The 14,498-nt window shown below is 37.3% G+C and overlaps 1 non-coding gene across 1 annotated transcript; it reads right to left on the reverse strand.

Moving 5' to 3' along the window:
- Positions 1–12,340: 12,340 nt before the first annotated feature.
- LOC141710394 (small nucleolar RNA R71) lies at positions 12,341–12,447 on the reverse strand. Its single transcript, XR_012570918.1, has one exon. It is a non-coding gene; the product is annotated as a small nucleolar RNA R71 (small nucleolar RNA).
- Between the last annotated feature and the right edge of the window lie 2,051 nt (positions 12,448–14,498).

The following is a 14,498-nucleotide window of genomic DNA, read 5'->3' on the forward strand; positions in this document are numbered from 1 at the left end:
AGTTCTATAAGTGTTTGAATAAATTTACTTATAAGTCAGAAGTTTTTTTACTTAAATGAATTAAAACAAATAATTATTAAATACAATTATCTTAGTTCATGAATCTTAAATTAGAAAATATTTAAATATTTATATTTTAAAATCAAAACTTTAGAAAAAAGTGAAAAAATGAAAATAAGTTGGAAAAAAGTACGTCACTGCCAACTTTCAACTTATTACCTTATAAGTTGTAAATTCAGATTATAAGTTGGGTCGACAAACACTCGTCGATAAGCTGTTACGGGCTTATAAGCCATAAGTGGCTTATAAGTATATTGCCAAATAGGCCCCAAGTCTTATCTTGTAGTCTCATCTATGTGATGACCTTTTGAAAATGATTATAACTTGAACGGTGGTAGTTCAAGTAGTATTTGGAAAAGATATAAGTATATTGGAGTATCATGTAACTTCATCTTTTCAACTTATATCTAGTTAATGATTATCTTATGCATGACAAAGATTTTCAGAAAAACGTTGAGATAAGGTTAGATATATGAGATCACCTTGCAATGATATTTTTATACAGTTATAAACTGGAATTCTATGTATATTATGCATGGAAGAGGATTTCCAAGATTTTGAAAAGTATATATACATATATACTGATTATTTTGCGACTTGGTAGCGTTAAGATATCACACTTGGTTCATTTCTTGTTGACCAAGACTTTCATGAGTACTATGAGAATGCTCATATATTATAAATTATTATACATATTATTTCGGTGGGATTGTTGCTCACCCTTGCTTTCTTCTTTCATCACATAACAACAGATAGAAAAGATGAACAGGACCAAGCTCCCAATTCGTGAGCGGACAGGAAACGTTCCGTAGTTTCCTGTAGGCATTGATGTCGTTGTGGCTGAGGTAGGAACTACTAATAGGCTAGGCTTTCAACTTTTGATGTACCAGACTTATGTATATTTATGAATTGTAATAATGGCAAAGAATATGTAAATTTATTCAGAAACCCTTTTGAGGTGTAATGGCTTATAATTGTGGAATAAAATGACTTGTGTTATTTTTGGATATTCATCTCTGAGACTATAACTTGTGGTGTGTGTGTATATTGTGGGGTCACAGTACGCAGTAGTTGGTTGATTATTAAGATTAAGTATTATTAAGGGAAATGGAACTCGTGACAACCCGGATCCCCGACCCCGGATTTTGGGGTGTTACAGAAATGGTATCAGAGCTAAGAATTATAAACCTCAGAGATGATGTGATGTTAAAATAATAAGTTCACTAAGATAATAAGAACTCTTGCCAAGTTCATAGTCGGACTACCTAACGTAGTACTGACAGTTAAAACCCTTATGGGAACCCTTATAAATATCGTGATATAAGCGTAGTTCGTTATCGTATACGGTAGCGGGACTCCGAACCCTGAGGTTGAGGAGCAATAACGCGATGATGTTTATTACTTATTGGAGATCAGATTGTGGATCCGATAGAGCGTCCTAACGCGGGACCGGATGATGTTCATATTGAGGATGTAGCGGTTGAGGATGTTGTCCTAGAAGGGATTGTTGCTGAGAAGAATCCCGTGGAGGATCCTAACAAGAATGAATAAAGGACCACTGAGGAATTGATGACCATGGTTAGGGCGACTACCAGAGGTAGGATTGGCCGGTCACTACCGGAGGTTCGTTCAATTTTGTAAAGATAGTATCCCCTTTAACGCGGCTTACTCGTAAGACTGAAAAGTTTGAATGGACAAAGAAATGCGAGAACAGCTTTTAAGAACTGAAGCAAAGATTGGTGACGACCTCTATGTTGGTGTTGCCGGATGGAAAAGGAGATTTTGTGATGTGTAGTGACGCTTCGCATAAGGAATTAGGGTGCTTCTTATACAGCACATCAAGGTAATCGCGTACGCGTCAAGACAATTAAGGGAATATAAAATTCGATATCCTCACCCATGAGCTTGGGCTTGTGGCAATAGTTTTGCCCTAAAGATTGGAGGCACTACTTGTATGGAGAGAAGTGCGAGATTTACACAAGCCATAAGTGCTCTAGTGCATTTTCACGCAGAAAGAGCTCAACATGCGCCAGAGGAGGTGGTTAGAGATAATCAAGGATTATGATTATGAGATTCTTTATCATCCAGGGAAAGCCAAAATGGTGGCTAATGCTTTAAGTATAAAAGAGAGACTCAAGATGAAAATGTCATTGGGAGAGTTAATAAGAGATTTTGAGAAAATGGAAATAGAAGTGAAGGTAACCGGAGCCGGTACCGGAAAGCTGTTTGAGATTGCAATACAGCCCGAATTATTGGAAAATGTCATATTCTGCCAAGAAAAAGTGATGAATGAAGGCAGAGTGCCAACAAATAGAGAAGAGATTAATACCGAGAAAGATGATAAGGGAATAATGAGGTATTCCTACATAATTTGGGCTCCAAACGTTCAAGAGCTTAAGGATGAGATATTAGATGAAAGCCATAGTTCGAGGAATAAGTTTTAGGGCAAACCCTGAATGTGATAGTCAGGGAGGTTGCCATCAAGAAAGAAAGAACCCATAACATAATGAAATGGAAAACAAGGATTTTAACGTATAAGATAACCATGATTATGGGAGAATGATGAAACATTTCATACTGAGAAAACAGAAGTCGAGCAAGATAGGGAGAACTGGGATGATACTCCTATGGGGCAATTCATGGACCTACCTAAACAAAAAATTATACTTTTATTCCCAAACACCACCCTGAGGAAACAATGCGGTGGAAAATTCTTTCAAGACCTTTTAGTCACTAAGCTCTCAGAGTTCCAAGGAACAAGTTGACCCAGTCAAGGCAAGAGCCTGACTAAGGAAATAGAGGAATCATTTAAGATTCTAAATGATTGACGAAGTGCAAAGGACTGTTTTTTCACTTACCCGCCTAAGAGAGAGGCCACCCGCTGGTGAAAGGCAAAGAAAGGCACGGAGCCAGAGGTTATAATAAACTAATTAACGTTCAGTCAATTGTTTTTGTGAAAGTACTTCCCAAGGTTATGGAGGTAGTGTAAAAGCTTTAGAGCCTGAACAAAGGCGGACGAGTATGATGAATAATGAATCTAAGTTGTAAAAGTTGTCAAGATTCGTTCTGGGGACACGAATCCAGAATGACGGGATGTTTGAAATCAATGCTTATATTGTGTTGGTTCATGTAATGATTGTAATAAAAACGAAAATAAAAGACTGAAAAGGGAAGGAGTATAAAGGGATATAAAGGAAATAAAGTTGAGAAGTGATAAGGGAGTTAGGTATGGGAAACCCTAAGAAACCTTTACAATAAATATAGATAAGTGTGTCATCATTAGCGCGATGGTGACTGATCATGAGATAAATTCAAGGTTTGAAGGCGTAAGCGATATGTATAGTTAATCCCCTTGAAGTTGAGAGTATTAGATGAAACTTTGAGATATATCGATGGATTAATAAGGAAACACGGATGGACTGAGGAGACATGAAAGCAAGAAATTAGGAAATTGGATGAAGGAAGTGACCTTCAAGAATGTGAAGTGTATGTAAGACATGTGACCTGATACCTAGAAAAGGAGATGCCAGGTATAAAAGATGTCCCAACATTGAGGTGGCTGTTGAGATAAATAACAGAAGTAAATGAGGATATAGTAAAAATAAGTTCACGTTGAACACGACCAATATCTTCCAGAACATCCCTGTTATCATTACCAAATCAGGCAAGAAAAGTGGATAACCGTTGTTATCTTTTGGAGGCCATATGGATTGACCTCATTTTGGATAAGGATATTATTATGAAATTAGGCATAGACTATCGAGGTGAGAATGATTGAATAAGATAATCTATCAAGGATATATGACTTGATTTATCCATGGAAGAGTGTAAGTATCTTTTAAAGGTGGAATTAAGGATAAAACCCCGATAACTTGAGATGAACCCTAGGGGAATGTATAAAGGTTGGCATTTTACCCTTAATAGGGACATTATGAGTTTGGGTAGTACGGATTGAAGGATTTAAGGATAACCTTAGAAGTTTTACAAGGAGAAAGGTAGTATTCATAGTTCTCAAGCATAGAAATTTTGATAAAGGAAATATGGCGTAATTATAATAATGCAAGGTGGGGCACGTGTTGAACCATAAGAAAGTATAGATCGATCCAATGAGGGTCGAGATTGGTGAAAATAAGAAGGACCCAAGATAAGAGATGTCCTCAGTATGATCGAGAGTCAGTCGTGGAAATGTTCACATCTAAAGACCGAGGCAATAATTTATGGAAAATTGGTGATTTTTTTTTCACCAAAGCTTAAGGAAGAGCATTTTCACACAAGCAGTGATTGGAAATGAGGTAGAAAATTTAGTTGGAGATCGTTCAAAAGACATTGATTATAAGGAACTATTACTATCAGGAAATGCCAATGAGGTGGCCGACACTCTAACTGTAAAAGAGAAATTATAGGCGCTCGTGTCAGAGGAATACAGTAATGATGGTTAAAGCCGTGAAGGTGGTATTATGGTGTGAAAGATTGGCATTCCTTCTGATGATTGTGCGATACTCAACCATAATAGCAGTCTGGTAAAGATTTAATTCATGTTATCGCGGTGAGCGGGCTACCTATCTTAGAAGGTACTATCTTGAAAATAAGCCAGGACCATGTTTCAAAAAGGACTTAACAAACCTTTGAGTTAAGTCTTCTATTGAAGGCATATGATTAAGAATGGTATTAACCTGCTATCGTTACTTTGATTGAAACTCTTCTGCAATTTTATCTGCTTCATGTCATGAATGTACGTCAGGATCTGGAGTGTTCTTCATGAATCATGAATGGTGATTATTTTAACTCCTTAAAAGATTTTTATACAGCAGATATGGACTCCGTATGACTAGATATTAAGATTCCGAGGAAAACAAATGACTACCGTAGGTCCGTGGTGGACTATAGTAATGCATCGACGATTCTATGAATATTTAGACGATGACAACTGTGAGAGTTGTAATGTAATGAGCGTTGAGATTGAGTACAACTAATCGGGTCGTGGTGATATTTAAGTTATTAATGATAGACCGACTAAGCCGAACATTTATCTATGATATATTTATTCCTTCTTATCGATAAAGAGTAGTATTACCCATACGAAGAAGGTTGTGGTATAGAAATGGATTCTAGTAACGATGAGGTCTAGAATGAAATCCCAGATTCGATTTTCATAGTCGAGGGAGTTTCAAGGGTGAGTGTGTATAAGCTAGAGCAAGAGCATGGGTCCATAGAATGATGGAAATAATAGCAAAAATATTTAGGCATGTGAAATACGATGCTATAATACTTGATGTTGATATATACACATATATGTTTTATTCTCCTATGACAAACCTCTATAGTTCAGAGGTAGATTCCAAGCCAGATATTTTGTGGCAGTATATTTTTTATATATACGATTCTCTTCAATTCGTTCTTTTCTCTCCTTTTCATTTCATATAAGCTGAGAAGAACAACCCTTCCAGAAGGGGAGGTATTGTCGAATGACTATCTATCTATATGTAGAAGCCTAGTAGGATGCCATCTATTGTTTAATTACTTGTCAAGTACTAAAGGCTGGCCACCTTCTGTACTAACTATGCGATTTAACAAGTGTTCATGATCATAGTGATCTCTCAATAAATTCTTTTACTTCTATATGAAGGACCAAGCTTTCGAAAATGGAGGCAGCTAGAGATGAAGTGGTACCAGTGCGGTGGTATTCCGATTCTAACGCGTTCGTGATACTAAGGTTGACGCGATTATTAAATGCTTATAGAACGCTAACGAGCAAAAGTGTAATCAGTATAAAATTTGGTACAGAAGATAGCAACGCTTACGAACAAGAAAAGAAGGAGTATTGAGAAGAAAAAGCTATAATGCTAGAAGCTATGATGAGAGTCTGTGCAATAGACTTGAAAGAATTTGGAATGATCATTTATCGCGGATTGAGTTTTCTTATGACAATAGATCATATGTCATTATCGAGATGTCGCCTTATGAGATCCTTGAGGGAAAATAATGCCGATCTCCCTTATGTTAGGATGAAGTTGTAGAGCGCAAGATGCTCGGACCAGCAGTAGTCCAAAGGACCAGGGATATAATAGATCTAATCAGAGGACGGCTGGTAGTAGCCCAAGATGGACATAAGAGGTATGCTGATTTGACTCGAAAGGACAAAGAGTATGGAATAGGGGACCTAGTGTTGTTAAAGGTATCCCCTTGGAAAGGATTGTTGATGTTTGGAAAGAAAGGAAAGCTATGTCCACGATTTGTTGGACCCTTGGATATATTAAGACGTATTGGGAAATTATCAAATGAACTAGCCCTACCCCGAGCCTGTAGCAAATTCATAACGTGTTCCACGTCTCAATATTAAGGAAGCATAATCCGAATGTTGGACATATAGGAGAATACGAGCGCATGGACATGCAACCAGACTTGTCCTATATGGAGCAACCAGTAAGGGTTATGGATTGAAAGGAGCAAGTGCTTAGAAACAGGGTTATCAGACTAGTCAGAGTTTTGTGGTAAAACCACAATGTGGAAAAAAAATTGACTTGAGATTTAAAAAGCGCAATGCTAGAAAAGCATCCCCAACTGTTTTCGATCTGATTCCGGGACGGAATCCTTTTAAGGAGGGGAGACTGTAATAACCCCAATTTTCGGAATTTTTGAAACACTGATGAATAGTAACTTTTTGCTAATGATGCTGATTAAGAAAAATTTTCAGACCACGCTATATAGGAGTACTGTTATGGAAATTCTAAGATCGTATTAGTATTTCATAAAGTAAATGTGTTTATGTAAAGATCGTCAGAATCAAAATTCGAACACTTTGATTTTTTCCGAAAATCCACCAGATACCGAAAGAATTGAGTATAAGGTAACATGATTAAAAGGATTTAAATTCATGGATTATAAGAGAGGATCATAAAAAGAATATAAAAAATATTGAGAAAGGTTAAAGGGAACCCAAGTAATAAGATCTCAGATATGATCCCTCAAACGATGAACGAAAACGAAAGATAAACGAACCGTATAACAAATCAGCGGTCATTAGCCAAGTAATTAAGGGATTAATCAAAAATGTAGTGGATGATGATGTCATCACATGACACAAGCTTGCTTGCATAAGCATGACAAAGGAGTTTTGTTTGTTGGGTGATTTTGGGCCATACAAAATTAACCACGGTAAAAAGGTTAAAACAAATTTCAAGACAAAAAGAAGAATCAACCAAGCAAATAACATAAATCAAAAAGAGAAGAGTTGACCTTGCAAGAAGAAGCTCTCGGCCAAAACAAACTCAGTAACTTCAAACTACCATATCTCCTTCAATACTCAGTCAAATGTTGTGTTCTATAGCTCGTTAGAAAGGTATTGAGATGGCCTACAACTCTTGTTCACAAGTCTCGTCCAAATAAGCAAGGTAAAACCCTTATTTGTACAGTTCTTCCAATCGGACTTTTAGAAACTTCAAAGCCTAACTTTGTGTTCTTGATTTCTTTGGAAAGATCAAGCTTGTAAGAGGCAACCTAAGGTATCCTAGAAACTTAACACCTCTCAAAGAAGGTATAAAATTCAAACTCTAGCCTTTACTTTGATTATTAGTGAGTTTGATGGTTGGTTTTCTAAATGAGAAAGCATGATCTTTGATTATTAGTAGTTTGATTTGAATTTGGAGTGATTTGGTGAATGAATCTTGTTATAGTTAATAGAACTTGATTGTGGTTGGTTGAGATGAAAAATCTGGAGAATAAGGACTGGTATAGTATTATTTAGTTGAGGTTTTGATGTGTTAATAATTGTGGATTGTTTGGAGAGGTTTTGGTGTAGTGTGAAACTTGGAAAACTCGTAAACTTAGCCGTCGTAATGCCCGTTTTCCTTAGACTGTTGTACATGAATATCGGACCAGATAACTCACTGACCAATCTGTAACTTTGACATGTTTATCTAGATCATGTCGTAAGCTTCGTTTTGGTATGTGGTTCGCTTGAATCCGATGTACGGTTTAGGAGAAACGACCGTTTTAAGTTACGGGGTTTCGCGAACGAACCTTTACCCCCTCGCTTTACTTTGATACCTTGTTTAAGGCCCTTAAAAGACTAATTGGATTACGAAACAATTATTTAAGGTGGGTAGGCAGTTGGTAGAGTATTCGTGAAAGAGTCACCTCAAAATTCGTAACGGTTAATTTTATAAAAATGGTGGAGCCGAGGTTACTCGAGCGACTTATGTGAATCGTTAAGCGCAAAAGCGAACGTTAGGGTCCAATCGGTTAAAGTCTAGTTTCTTAAGCGACCGTAGTTTAATTCCGACTTATGTTGTTGTTCATAGGTTATTGGACCCACTCTAGGCTTAAGTCTACCCCAGAACGCTCAGGCAAGTTTTCTACCCGTTATACTGTTGTTGTGATGTAATATATTGATGCATTATCTTGAGATAAGTGCATGGTTATTATTAGCAAAGTCTTGTGATATATTGGAGCATGTGATATGACATTTATATGCATGCCTGTTTCGTAATCTTGAAATTCTATTATCAATTCAATTGCTTATAAACTGCATAATACATATGCTAGAGATAAGCAGTAGTTGCGTATACCCTTAGTATAGGGGACCCAAAGGTGAACATTTTTCTAAACCGGGAGTCGATGTTCCCGAGTATAATATAAATATATATATATATATGTATATATATATATATTTTTCTATGACTATTAATCGGATAAGGTATATCCGATAGTTTTGAATAATAATCAAACTTATTTTCGATTATTCAAATAAAGATCGTACTTTCGTTTAAGTATATCTTTGTTATTATTATTCGTTTCAAGTATGAGTTTTTAAAACTTCTACTTCATTTATTTTTATAAAGATTATCCTTTATGGGAATATTATTCAAATAATAATATTCATATATTTTCCAACATATTGGGACTGATTTATTTTATTAAATCAGCATTACTCCAAACATTCTTAAAAATGTTTTCGAGTCTTCAAAATGATTTTAAAAGTTAGAGCGGATCCCAAAACTCATTTTCAAATTGAAGATCTTCCTTTCGAAGGGTATTTGAATACTCGCTCAAAAATATGAGGGATCCGGCTATGTGGTGTATTTTATACTCGCAATGAGGTTGTTGTTTTGAGAAAACAATTTGATTACTTGCCCAACGTTCGGGAAGTAAGTCCATCTAATTGATACGGCATAAGCGACAAGCCGAGGTATGGTCTATGAAGGTGTAAGAGGCTGGGTGATAGTCCATCCACACGTGAGTAGCCGGGTAACGGTCTAACGCGAGGTCCTAATTCGGCCAGGGTGATGACCGGCGAGGAATTCATCCATCTACAGTAGAAAAGGTTACTTAATTGGTATCTTTGCCTGATCAGCAAGATATCGGGTTTATTCCAAAGCTTTCTTCTTTCCAAATTCATTGGATATTAAAACTCTGTTTATAATTTTCATAACAGAGGTTTTCAAGGAGTGTATGAGAGATATATATATAGGTGAATATATATATCGGGACTTAATGAAGTATCTCGTAACTTCATTTCTTTCAAATGATATTTCAAAGATTGAATCTATTCAAGTCTTATCTTGTAGTCTCATCTGTGTGATGACCTTTTTAAACTGATTATAACTTGAACGATGGTAGTTCAAGTAGTATTTGGAAAAGATATAAGTATATTGGAGTATCTTGTAACTACATCTTTTTAACTTATATCTAGTTAATGATTATCTTATGGATGACAAAGATTTTCAGAAAAACGTTGAGACAAGGTTAGATATATGAGATCACCTTGCAATGATATTTTTATACAGTTATAAACTGGAACCCTATGTATATTATGCATGGAAGAGGATTTCCAAGATTTTGAAAAGTATATATACATATATACTTATTATTTTGCGATTTGGTCGCGTTAAGATATCAAACTTGGTTCATTTCTTCTTGACCAAGACTTTCATGAGTACGATGAGAATGCTCATATTTTGTAAATTATTATACATATTATTTCGGTGGGCACCCTTGATTTCTTCTTTCATCACACAACAACAGATAGACAAGATGAACAGGACCAAACTCCCAATTCATGAGCGGATAGGAAATGTTCCGTAGTTTCCTGTAGGCATTGATTTCGTTGTGGCTGAGGTAAGAACTACCAATAGGCTAGGCTTTCAACTTTTGATGTGCCAGACTTATGTATATTTATGAATTGTAATAATGGCAAAGAATATGTAAATTTATTCAGAAACCCTTTTGAGGTGTAATGGCTTATAATTGTGGAATAAAATGACTTGTGTTATTTTTGGATATTCATCTCTGAGACTATAACTTGTGGTGTGTGTGTATATTATGGGGTCACAGTACGCAGTAGGTGGTTGATTATTAAGATTAAGTATTATTAAGGGAAATGGAACTCGTGACAATCCGAATCCCCGACCCCGTATTTGGGGGTGTTACACCCAGCGCGGCCGTGCTGATCAAGCGCGCGGCCGCGCCGAAGTACAGAAAGCCAGCGCGCCCGCGCCGTATCGGGATGACAGATTCCTGTTTCTACTTGGTTTCTGAGAGGAAGAATTCTACACTGCATGGTGCTGCTATATAAACATCTTTAGGTCATTTTTAATGATATATCAATATATATCAAGCCAGAGACATATCAAGGAGAGCCGGGAGAAGACTGTATTAGCACGATTCAATGAAGACGAAGAAGATCTTGTTTTACTTATGAATCTTTGTTTTAAGTTGTATTTGGATGCTAGTTTTCTTACTTGTGTACCTTACTCTTGTTTGAACTTAGTTTTATTTATTCGTTATAAAGACTACGTTTGTTATATCATGTTTTCATCGGAACCCACGTTGATGATGAGTCTGATTATGGGCTAATCGTTATTATGGGGTTCTAGCGGATTTAATTATGGATTTCTTTAGTTAAATTGTTTGATGCCTTAGTATGTGGTGATTTTATGATATCCTAGTATTGGTTGTGCGTATTCGTCTTATGAGCGTCGCAAACTTATAAGATAGTGTGTTAATTCTTAATGAAGCGAAAATGAATTTAAGGATTTAGAACTTGCCATGCTAGCATAGGTTCATGTATTTATTATGCATGATTCGTAGGTAATTTTAACCATCTTACTTGCCCTGTGTAATCAAGATAGATAACTTGTGCTTAAACTATTATGTTGTCAAATTCTATAGACATATAGGGTCTCAATATAATTGGTGTCTATTCAGCTTCTATCTCTTTTGTGGATGTCTGGTAGTAGGTACTCGTGCAACGAAAGTTGGTGTTTATCAGTTTCGTGTTGTCTGATTAGTGTCATCACTATTGCATTCTAAGGTTAAGAACAATAAGGCTATTGAATGAAGTATTTAATGAAGTTTGAATCCCATGTCTGTCATATATATTAATTCAGTCAATATTAATCTCGTAATTATAATTATTAGTTTAATTCTTAGTTATAAACAACCTCAATTTGTTACCGTCTTAGCATTGAATAATAACCATACATTGTTGCTTAAATGCGTGAATTAATTAGTTAACCAATACAGTCTCTATGGGAATTAACTAGAAAAGATCTATACTACTTGCGAACTCGTATACTTGCGTGTATTATTAGCGCGTGTTTAGCGACTAACAAGTTTTTGGCGTCGCTGTCGGGGACTACAGTGTTAATTTATAGTTTATGTGCTTTCCATCAGTGGTCGTTAAAGTTCATTGACTCGGACATTGTTACTTATCTGTTTCCTTGTCTTATTTCAGGTACTCAAGCGAGGGTGTGTGCATACGCGTTCGCGTACTCATAAGAGAACACTGGATAAAGCCGAGGAAGAAGTTGTGGTAGTTCGAAGGGAAGTTATTGAGGAAGAAAAGAAGGTAGAAGGAGAAGAGAAAGTTGAAGAAGCAGTTTTAGTAGCGATGGGAGATCAAGCAGAAAATCCGAAGGCTTTGATGGACTATTCTTAGCCTAAGATTAATGACATTCAGTCAAGCATCATCAGACCAGCCATCAGGGCTAACACTTTTGAGATCAAGTCAAGCACGATTCAGATGATACAGAACTTAGTTCAGTTTGGGGGTTCTCCTACTGAAGACCCCAACATGCACATCAGGGATTTCATCGAGATCTTTGAAACTTTCAAATTCAATGATGTGACTGAAGATGCTATCAAGCTACACCTCTTCCCATTCTCTCTGTGGGACAAGGCTAAGTACTGGTTACACTCTCTGCCAGCAGGATCTATCACCACTTGGGAGGATCTTGCGCAAAAGTTTCTCACTAAATTCTTCTCCATGGCGAAGACTGCTGCAATCAGGAATGCTTTTACCCAGTTTGCTCAGCAAACAGGAAAATCTCTGTGTGAGGTTTGGGATCGATATAAGGAGATGCTAAAGAAGTGCCCACACCATGGCATGCCTGAATGGATGATTATCAACTATTTCTACAATGGATTGGGTGCTACTTCTAGACCCATGCTTGATGCAGCATCAGGAGGAGCCTTGTGGGATAAAAGCTACGATGAAGCTTATGAACTTGTTGAACTGATGGCTGCTAATGAGTACCAGAATCCTTCCCGGTGATGGCTGCTAATGAGTACCAGAATCCTTCCCGGAGACTTACTCAGGGAAAAGTCGCAGGAATTCTAGAGTTGGAGGCAGCAACTGCTGTCGCTGCCCAACTTAAGGCTTTGACGATGAAGGTGGACACTTTGGCTAATTATAGAGTTAATCAAATCGCTAGTGTCTGCAAGTTTTGTGCTGGTGCCCATGAGACTGATCAGTGCACAATTTCTAGTGAATCAACTCATTTTGTGAGCAACTTCCAGCAATCGCAGCAACCAGTGCCAACTACCTATCATCCCAACAACCGCAATCATCCTAATTTCAGCTGGAGCAACACTCATAATGCGGTTCAACAGCCTTATCAGTAATATCCAGCTAAGCAGTACAACCCCCCTGGTTTTCAGCAACCACTGTATGCACCTAGACAGCAACTCCAGCTGCAACAAGTCAATGAAAAATCTGAATTAGAGGAGTTGAGGCTTATGTGCAAGAGTCAAGTTATTTCTTGGAAAATCAAATTAGGCAAATTGTCAATGCCTTGCTAAATTGTCAGTCTGGTACACTACCTAGTGACACCGAAGTGCCAGGAAAGAGGGAAGCTAAGGAGCAGGTAAAGGCAATCACTTTAAGGTCTGGAAAGGTGGCGCATCCCGAACAAACTCAAGAGTTGACTGAAGAAGTTGGGGCTGAGAAAGAGGTAGAGCAGCATGATGAAGAAGTGGAACCAAGAAAGACTATTGTTGAGCACACTCCGCCTGAGGGTAATACAGGGGAGAAACAGATCTATCCTCCGCCGTCTTTTCCTAAGCGGCTATAGAAGAAAAAGCTGGACAAATAATTTGAGAAGTTTCTGGAGGTGTTCAAGAAACTTCATATCAACATACCTTTCGCCGAGGCTCTTGAGCAGATGCCTAGTTATGCAAAGTTTATGAAAGGTATTCTCTCTCAGAAAATGAAGCTAGATGATTTAGAGACAGTCGCTCTTATGGAGGAATGCAGTGCTGTGCTGCAACAGAAGTTGCCTCTGAAGCTTAAAGATCCAGGCAGCTTCACTATTCCGTGTACTATTGGAAAAGTGTCTTTTGACAGATGCTTATGTGACTTGGGAGCTAGCATCAATCTGATGCCTTTGTCAATCTTCAAGCAATTAGACTTGCCTGATCCAAAACTAACTTATATGACCTTGTAGTTGGTCGACCGTTCTATTACATATCCGCGAGATATTGTGGAGGATGTCTTGGTCAAGGTTAATAAACTCATCTTCCCTGCTGATTTCGTAATTCTTGATTTTGAGGAGGATAAGAAGATTCTCATAATCTTGGGATGACCTTTCTTGGCAACTGGCCGAACCATGATAGATGTGTAGAAGGGTGAGCTCACAATGTGAGTTCTGGATCAGGATGTTACTTTTAATGTGTTCAATGCTATGAAATTTCCTACGGATAATGAGGAGTGATTAAAAGTGGAGTTGGTCGATTCAGTGGTCACATCAGAAATTGATCAATTGCTAAGGTCTGATGCCGTAGAGAAAGCCTTGTTGGGGAATTCAGATAGTGAAGATGACAAAGGTGAAGAACAATTGCAATATTTATATGCTTCTCCCTGGAAAAGGAAGATAGATATGCCTTTTGAATCTCTTGGAATGGAGGAATTGAACAAAGTCCCTAAACGCCTCAAACCATCTATTGATGAAGCTCCCATTCTTGAGCTTAAGCCTTTACCTGAGCATTTGAGGTATGCATTTTTAGGTGATGCATCTACTATGCCTGTTATTATTGCATCTGACCTTTCAGGTAGTGATGAGGAAAAGCTTTTGAGGATTCTGAGAGAGTTCAAATTAGCAATTGGATGGACTATTGCAGATATCAAGGGAATCAGCCCTTTTTACTGCATGCATAAAATT

This window comes from Apium graveolens, chromosome 2 (assembly GCF_009905375.1).
Source record: "Apium graveolens cultivar Ventura chromosome 2, ASM990537v1, whole genome shotgun sequence".
NCBI lineage: Eukaryota > Viridiplantae > Streptophyta > Magnoliopsida > Apiales > Apiaceae > Apium > Apium graveolens.